This window comes from Protopterus annectens, chromosome 1.part0 (assembly GCF_019279795.1).
Source record: "Protopterus annectens isolate FY-2018-M chromosome 1.part0, PAN1.0, whole genome shotgun sequence".
NCBI classification, from domain to species: domain Eukaryota; kingdom Metazoa; phylum Chordata; order Ceratodontiformes; family Protopteridae; genus Protopterus; species Protopterus annectens.
This window is the reverse complement of record NC_056725.1, coordinates 778,998,298-779,008,065: the sequence shown is the minus strand read 5'-3', so window position 1 is coordinate 779,008,065 and position 9,768 is coordinate 778,998,298.

Here is a 9,768-nt window from a genome sequence, read left to right as displayed (position 1 = left end):
CCAGGGTAACCTACCAGGAGCTACATGAGCTGGAGATAGTGAAGCACTATAGGGTAGACAGGGACTTCTTACAGCAAATTGTTGAGCTGTGCCGGCCACACCTCACACACAGAACTAACAGAGGGGAACCCATCCCAGTGGATACCAAGGTATGTGTGGGCCTAAGAATACTAGCTACAGGTACCTTCCAAAGGCCAACTGGGGATATGATGGGGATCTCACAGGCATCAGCATCCAGGGTACTCCACCAGTTCCTGGATGCCATGTCAGCACATGTCAGTGAGCACGTATATTTCCCCAACACCCGTGAGGCATTGGCCAGCAATATGTAACTCTTCCACCAAATAGCAGAATACCCTGAGGTAGTGGGTGCTATAGACTGCATGCACATATGCATCAAAGCACCACATGGTGAGTGGGGTAGGTTCTACATCAACTGCAAGGGCTTCCCCTCCATCAACTGCCAAGTTGTGTGTGATGCCCAGGACATAATAATGAATGTGTGTGCTGGCTGCCCTGGTAGCTATCACGGTTCCCACATCTGGCATCTGACGCAGCTGTACCAGAGATTTGCCAATGGGGACATCCCTCACGGTCACCTAGTGGGGGATGCTGGATATGCACTGGAGCCGTGGCTGATGACACCCATCAGAAATGCACACACACACCCGAACAAGAACACCATAATGAGGCACACGCACAGACCAGAATTATTGTAGACCGTGTGTTTGGGATGCTCAAGTCATGGTTCCAGTGCCTGGACACATCCTTTGGAGCCTTGCAGTACTCACCAGCTACATGTAGTCAAACTGTCCTTGTATGTGCCATGCTACACAATATGTTCCTATGGAAACAGCTGCAGCAGAAACAGCACAGGGCAGGGCCACACAGCTCCCCACCATTGCCAAGGCCTGGACAGGCACAGAGTGACTCAGAGGAAGAACAACCCGAGCCTGCCCCAGTAGGCAGAAGGAGGCATGACCAGTATGCCCTGGCCTTGGCAAAGAGGCAATGCATAGCACATACACTGACACAGGAGGGACCCAGGAAATAATACCTCTCTCTGACTCTCACATACAGTAAAACGGGTGCCAAACATTACACTATCTGTCCTCAGCCATGTGTAGGGAGTGTACAATGTGCATCTGACATAGGCAGCCCTACAGAACCACCCTCAATACTGGGACACCCACAAGGTAAGTGACTCACACATGCCAGTCAGAGGGGTTCACATACCCAACAACAGTCACAGCCAGCAGGACAGGTGTAGACAAACACAAACAAAGGCTGTGCTATGGCCTCTGAATGATGCCTATGAGTAACCCCCCCCCCCAGGCCTACACAAAAAGACTACAGAAGGTCAGGCAGTGGGCCATTAGTTCTGAAGGGTAGGAAGTCAGAAACTAATATGTAGGTAAATCAAAGCAAAGATCTGTAGTACACTGGTATGCCTCTAGTCAGCATGATAGATAAGACTACAGAATGAAATGGAGTACCTGACATACCAGTATAGTCATAGCAAATGTGTACAAGTGTCAGGTGTGCCTCCTCATCCTATGTAGAAATGTAATAACAGTCAGGTGTGCCCCCCAATCCTGTGTAGAAATGTAGAAATAGTCAGGTGTGCCCCCCATCCTACGTAGAAATGTAGTAACAGTCAGGTGTGCCCCTCCAATCCTGTGTAGAAATGTAGAAGTAGTTAGGTGTGTTCCCCCATCCTATGTAGAAATGTAGTAACAGTCAATGCCAAATGATCGACGGATATCCTGCAGAAACAGTATGCTACCTGTAGGTGTACAACACAAAGGTCAGCACTGCAGTACAAAATACCTGGACTTGATCCACACATTCAATACAGATGGGCATATAGGGCATGCTCACATACTTAGAGAAATGAAGGCAATGTCAGTCAACAATATACTGAAAGGTCATACTGGACATGCTCACACACTTAAACACATGAAGGCCATGTCTGCAAATACCAGTGGACCAGACATATTTGTCAGTCGCAGATGTTAGTGCAGACACTCCACAGTATGCACCACACATGCTTTGCACACACAGTGGATAGGAATACAGACATATAGCTAAGGACAACACACTATAATAACCCAAAGGTAGATGTATATAGATGTGCGGAAGAGGGAGACTGTGACGAGGAGCCATCCAGACCTGTCCCACCCAGCACACAGCCAAAGGTCCACAACCACATTAGGTTCAGATGTCACTCACTGTAGATACTAGCCACCAGTATATGTCAGCATTACAGACTATGTGGTGCACGTGCTAGCTGTGCAACATGACTGTACAATGAAGTAGCCATCTAGCAGCTGTATACATGTACCTGTGAAATCTGACCCTGTGTGTGCCCGCATGTGGTGTGTCTACCTCTAGATGAATGGGTTATGGCCCATGCACACACACTGCCCTCCTCATACCCCTACTTTGACAAGCCTGTTGAGGTCATCCACTGTGAAATACACCTTTGGGAGAGCTGTAGCCCAGTAATCTATGTGGCGCATCCCATAACTGCGTACTGCTGTAGTGTGAGAAACTAGTTAGGTAGGAGTTCCAATCCCAGGCATGGCAACTGTGTGTGTGTGTGTGTGTGTGTGTGTGTGTGTGTGTGTGTGTGTGTGTGTGTGTGTCTATGTAGAGAGCAATGCTTTTTAGGGTTGTCACACTCCCTACAACTCAAATGCTTTACTTTGGTAAGGCTGCTAATGTGATCCACCTAGAAATACATCTCTAGGAAAGCTGTAGCCCAGTAATCTCCGTAGTTCATGCCATAACTGTGCACTGCTGTAGTGTGATAAAATAGTTAAGTAGGAGTTCTAATCCCATAGTTGGCAAGTGTGTGTGTGTGTGTGTGTGTGTGTGTGTGTGTGTGTGTGTGTGTGTGTGTGTGTGTGTGTGTGTGTGTGTGTGTGTGTGTGTGTGTGTGCATCTGTCTGACTCTGTCTGTGTAGAGAGCAATGCTTTTTAGGGTTGTCACACTCCCTACAATTCAAATCCTCTACTTTGGCAAGGCTGCCGATGTCATCCACCTAGAAGTACACCTCTGGGAAGGTTGCAGCCCAGTAATCTCTGTAGCACATGCCATAACTACATACTGCTGTAGTGTGATAAAATAGTTAGGTATGAGTTCTAATTCCAGAATTGCCAATTGTGTGTGTGTGTGTCTGTCCGACTCTGTCTGTGTAGAGAGCAATGCTTTTTAGGGTAGTCACACACCCTAAAATTCAAATGCTCTACTTTGGCAAGGCTGCTGATGACATCCACCTGGAAATACACCTTTTGAAAGGCTGTAGCCCAGTAACTTCCATAGCATGTGCCATAACTGCATACTACTGTAGTGTGATAAAGTAGTTAGGTAGGAGTTCTAATCCCAGACTTGGCAATTGTGTGTGTGTGTGTGTGTGTGTGTGTGTGTGTGTGTGTGTGTGTGTGTGTGTGTGTGTGTGTGTGTGTGTGTGTGTGTGTGTGTGTAGAGATCAATGCATTTTAGGCTAGTCACACTCACTACAATTCAAATGCCCTACTTTAGCAATCCTGCTGATGTCATTCACTGTGAAATACACCTTTAGGGAAGGGGCACTCCAGTAATCTCCATGGTGCATTTTATAACAGCATCATGCTGCAGTGTGCTATACAACTCTGGTAGGGATTCTATCCCCACACATGGCAGTTGTGTATGTTTTGTGTGTGTTTCTATGTTTGTGTAGGGAGCAAAGCATTTTAGGCTAGTCACACTCACTACAATTCAAATGCCCTACTTTGGCAATCCTGCTGATGTCATTCACTGTGAAATACACCTTTGGGGAAGGAGCACTCCAGTAATCTCTGTGGTGCGTTCTATAACAGCATCATGCTGTATTATGATATAGAACTCTGGTAGGGGTTCTATACCCACACATGGCAGTTGCGGATGTTTGGTGTGTGTTTCTATGTTTGTGTAGGGAGCAATGCATTTTAGGCTAGTCACACTCACTACAATTGAAATGCGCTACTTTGGCAATCCTGCTATCATTCACTGTGAAATGCACCTTTAGGGAAGGGGCACTCCAGTAATCTCCATGGTGCATCCTATAACAACATCATGCTGCAGTGTGCTATACAACTCTGGTAGGGATTCTATCCCCACACATGGCAGTTGTGGATGTTTTCTGTGTGTTTCTATGTTTGTGTAGGGAGCAATGCATTTTAGGCTAGTCACGCTCATTACAATTGAAATGCACTACTTTGGCAATCCTGCTGATGTCATTCACTGTGAAATACACCTTTGGGGAAGGGGCACTCCAGTAATCTCGGTGGTGCGTCCTATAACAGCATCATGCTGTATTATGATATAGAACTCTGGTAGGGGTTCTATCCCCACACATGGCAGTTGCGGATGTTTGGTGTGTGTTTCTATGTTTGTGTAGGGAGCAATGCATTTTAGGCTAGTCACACTCACTACAGTTGAAATGCTCTACTTTGGCAATCCTGCTATAATTCACTGTGAAATGCACCTTTTGGGAAGGGGCACTCCAGTAATCTCCATGGTGCATCCTATAACAGCATCATGCTGCAGTGTGCTATACAACTCTGGTAGGGATTCTATCCCCACACATGGCAGTTGTGGATGTTTTGTGTGTGTTTCTATGTTTGTGTAGGGAGCAATGCATTTTAGGCTAGTCACACTCATTACAATTGAAATGCACTACTTTGGCAATCCTGCTGATGGCATTCACTGTGAAATACACCTTTGGGGAAGGGGCACTCCAGTAATCTCTGTGGTGCGTCCTATAACAGCATCATGCTGTAGTGTGATATAGAACTCTGGTAGGGGTTCTATCCCCACACATGGCAGTTGTGGATGTTTTGTGTGTGTTTCTATGTTTGTGTAGGGAGCAATGCTTTTTAGGCTAGTCACACAAACTACAATTCAAATGCCCTATTTTGGCAATCCTGCTAATGTCAAACAGGTAAAATATGGTCACTGCAACACGTCCACAGCAAAAACGAGCCACGGCTAGGTAAAACTATGTATTTTAAGTGCTTTTTGTTTGCTAAAATAGGCAAACTTCTTCAGAAACCATTTTCAACTTTTGAATACATATAAATAGTCACAGCTGCTACCATTGAGCCTATCACAACACACAAGCTCAACCACTTACTTAAAGGTAACCAACCTACATACCAAGTTAACACTAATAAAATTAAATAATTATAATTTATGCTACTATCACCACAATAAAAAATACTAAAATATCATGCTTTAAACAAAATAGCAACAATATAAATAACCGTGCACTACTAAACCTATTATATTCTGCACTTAGTGCATATTATTTTTCAAAACTAACTAATGTTAGTCACAGACATAAGAGGTGGCCCAGCACCCTTACATCTTGAAGAATTAGAATTGGTTTGGCAGATAAAATTAAATGCCTGTAATTACCCTGGATTGAATGAAACATGTTCTATAAGTAGTATTCTCAAGTTAAAGAGCCTTAGCCGATGATTTTGTGACTAACATTAGTTAGTTTTGAAAAATAATATGCACTAAGTGCAGAATATAATAGGTTTATTAGTGCATGGTTATTTATATTGTTGCTATTTTGTTTAAAGCATGATATTTTAGTATTTTTTATTGTGGTGACAGTAGCATAAGTTATAATTATTTAATTTTATTAGTGTTAACTTTGTATGTAGGTTGGTTACGTTTAAGTAAGTGGTTGAGCTTGCGTGTGTTGTGATAGGCTCAATGGTAGCAGCTGTGATTATTTATATATATTCAAAAGTTAAAAATGGTTTCTGAAGTAGTTTGCCTATTTTAGCAAACCAAAAGTGCTTAAAATAAATAGTTTTACCTAGCCTTGGCTCGTTTGTGCTGTGGACGTGTTTCAGTGACCGTATTTTACCTGTTTGTTGTTTTTCAGCTTCCTAAATCCTGCTAATGTCATTCACTGTGAAATACACCTGTGGCATGTCCTATAATAGCGTAGTGCTATAGTGTAATACACTAGTTAGGTAGGAGTTATAATCCCAGACATGACAGGTGTGTGTGTGTGTGTGTGTGTGTGTGTGTGTGTGTGTGTGTGTGTGTGTGTGTGTGTGTGTGTGTGTGTGTGTGTGTGTGTGTGTGTGTGTGTGTGTGTGTGTGTGTGTGTGTGTGTGTGTGTGTGTGTCATTCATATCCTGTGTGGTGGTGGTTGTGAATGTGTAACAAATGGACTCAATGTGGAGTGGGTTTTGCAAATCCATACCCCTAAATGTGACATCAATGCCAGCTGAACAACTATAGTAATCCTTGCATTACCCAGGGTACACTCTCAATCCATGTCTCATACACACACACACACACACACACACACACACACTTGCCTAGTGAACAGCTGCTATGTTGGTAGTACTCTGCATATTGCCCACTGATAGTAACCATGGTGTGATTGCAGGGGGTTACAGAAAGCATGGCACCCTATCCATCAGTCCAATAGGCATGTACATGCTGACAGTGTCTCCATGTTCCCCACTGGACACCTGCAACACCTGTGGTGCCATCATATGGGACCCATAAAGGACATAACATACCTGAAACACAAGCCCTGTATGGACAGATGCCACTGACACCAGGGAATACTGGTATCATGCTATCAATGTAGGTGCAGTGCAAACCTGCTGTCCGTGAACAGTTCCCACCACATGAGGCCAGGACTGGCACATCTGATGATAACGATCTGTGTACACAACATGGGCCAAACACCCCAGGTACAGTTCCACATGTCACTGTACATGCATGTGGAAGGTGTACACATCCCAGACACTGTCCATATCATGGACTAAGGAACACATACATGGCAAGCAATGCACAGCATTGCCCACACACAATAGTCATCCAGGTGACTGGATGATGAATATAATACCCACCTGTGGGGACAGCTCCAGACACTACAACCCTGAGCCACAATGCAGACCACTGTCATGTGGCTTGATGCCAAGGTATACCAATCACCTAGCCTTGTATAGCCATCTGGCACCATCAACCACAACACACCTGTGAAGCAGTGCACACATGCATATCAGTTCTGGCACCCGTGTCTGTGTGTGTGGTGTATGATGCGTATGACCACATTTTCACTTACTACAACCGCCATTGGCATACTGAAGCATGCTGTCTGATGTCAGACACCTTCACATATCCTTTGCACATACAACCTCTGTATGACTCCTGTGGTGCATGTGATACCTGCACAGGACTGTGTTGTGGCAATCCCACTAGTGATGAGTTGTATTCCTGGCCCTGCCAAGTGTGGCAATGTGTATGCATCCCTGTGAGAGTGTGGCTGTGTTGATGTTGACACCTGTTCATGTGGGCAGGCATGTGTACTACACCTACCACATAGCTACCATATCCCTGTTGCAGATGTCACCTACCATCACATATACGTTCCAAGGGCTCCCCAGCATGTAACCTATGTGTCACATCCAATAACTGCATGGACATGTGATATCACTGCATAGTCATCGGGGGCTTGATACCCTGTACTAATGTACTGATAGGTGTGTGACACAGACATGTGTAAGTTTTAGTCTCCCACCCCTCCCTGGCTTTCTTGTGCCTCTGTCTGCCTCTTTTACTCCCGCTCTGGTGGATGTGGAGAAGTACCCCTGCTTTGCTTAGGCAGCAGCATGTGTATTTTAAGTGATGCTCAGGATCAGCTTATAGTCTCTGCACAAATTGCAGCCTTCTTCTAGCTGATTGCATGTGGAACAGCTGTGGTAACATTCCCATAGCCAATTGCATGGAAACACACACCAATATCTAGGAACATTATGTTGGTGGTGGGCCATTCATTCACTGTGAGCAGGAACTCGATCTGTTGTTTGGCAAACAGCACCTCAAATGGATTGGGGTTTACCTCTAGCAACATACACTGTGGAAACAGGCCAACACACATGAGGGGGATGTGCCTGACCTGACTACAGACTTAAGTGCTGCTATACTGCATTTGGAGTAATGTTGGTTTAACAGGGTGTGTGTGGATATGGCTGTCCTACATGTTTACATACCTGTCATGTCAGTGCTATGTTAATGAGGGAACACCCATCTGTAGGGCCATCTGCAGACCGGCCAGTGTGTGGTGCCTTTTGTTTCATGTGTTACCCACAGAGCACCTATCTGTGAACTGCAGAAGGTAGTGTGAGGATTGCAGTCTGTAGATGGTGACAGCTGTGAGAGTTACTGACTTCATATCCCTCATAGGACATATGGTGCAACAAACCCAGTAGCAACAGTAAATGTATGAGGTTATCACAGCAACATGTCAATATTGGCCCTGTGTATGTGCCTCTAGCCTCAACCCTGACAACCTTTGTACATATGTCATGCAGTAAGGGGTGCATATGTACTGTACACCAAAATTAGTGACATCATATCTGAGAACAACCAGTGAGATAGCAGACTGCTACACATGTAATGTATAGTAGGGGTTATATTTGATGACATAACCTGGACAGTCTGTGGTTGTGTGTACAGTACTGAGGTCTGTGTACTTATGGTGATTGTCGGCAGTGTGTATTGTTAATATGTACCTTGGCCTGTATACAGACTGTGGTAGATGTCATTTTTCTTGGTCCTGTTCGATCTGATGTTACATGCTGCTCCACTGTAGGTTACCCTATCAGCTTACATGTTTGTAGGGCCATACACTCACGTCCCATACCACAGACAGGCAGTGGGCCACACTGTGTAGTGGCCCAGTATATGTAGGGTTAGTGTGTGGGTGGCACATATGAGGTTGGTGTTGAACAGATAGTACATATGCTGTAATGCGCTAGCATGTCATATGTAGCTGTGGCTGTGTTCACATTGGTTGAGGTGATGCACTTACACACATGTGTGTGTTACTCTGTGCTGTGGCATGCCTGTAAAGCCTGCTATCTATGTGCAGGTACATGTGCATTCCCCCATAGGAAATGTAGGCCAGTGTTGAGCCGGTCTGCCTGTAGTCTGCACAGTGCTTTGTTACATGCCTAGCAGCTTAGTGTACTTACTCAGTGAGATGTAATGTCCAGTTATTTGCCAGATGTACTGCTGCTGGGCCACCATAACAGTCATGTATGTCAGACAGAGCAGTGGTATGCTGTACAGATGTATGCCAATATCTAGTGGGTGATATGTGCCCATGGCACCTCCTTACCAGCAGTTATTATGTGGCAGGACAGACAGGGATGTGTGACTGCATAACCTATGGGGGCAAATGTATACCAGTAGTTACGTGTTATACCCATGTTATACCCATCTACATTGTCAGGATTGTTCCATATGTCTTGCACTAAGGTGTTATGTGTATACCTCTGGACTGTCCAGAGTGTGTCAGACTGTCCACATATATTGGCCATTATCTCTGCTGTCATCTACAGGAGCATTATGTGCTAGCAGTGGTACTGTACTATGATGTCCTTAGGATGTCTGTCAGTAGCCAATGGTGCACATGTTAAAAGCAGATGTGACCTCCCACACACAGCATGTCTGTGAAGACAATCCCTATTACAGTAGCAATACTCTACAAGTATACCTGCTATACAAACTTGACATCCCCTTGCACTATGATGTTGGGGCTACAAGGGCTGAGGTAGGGCTACACTCCATGTTCAGGACATATGGTGATGATATATGTACATATACGTATCCAGATATCTATATAGACATACAGATATACATATCAACATACATAGATGGATATGTATATGTACATAGATATACAAATAAACACCCAAATA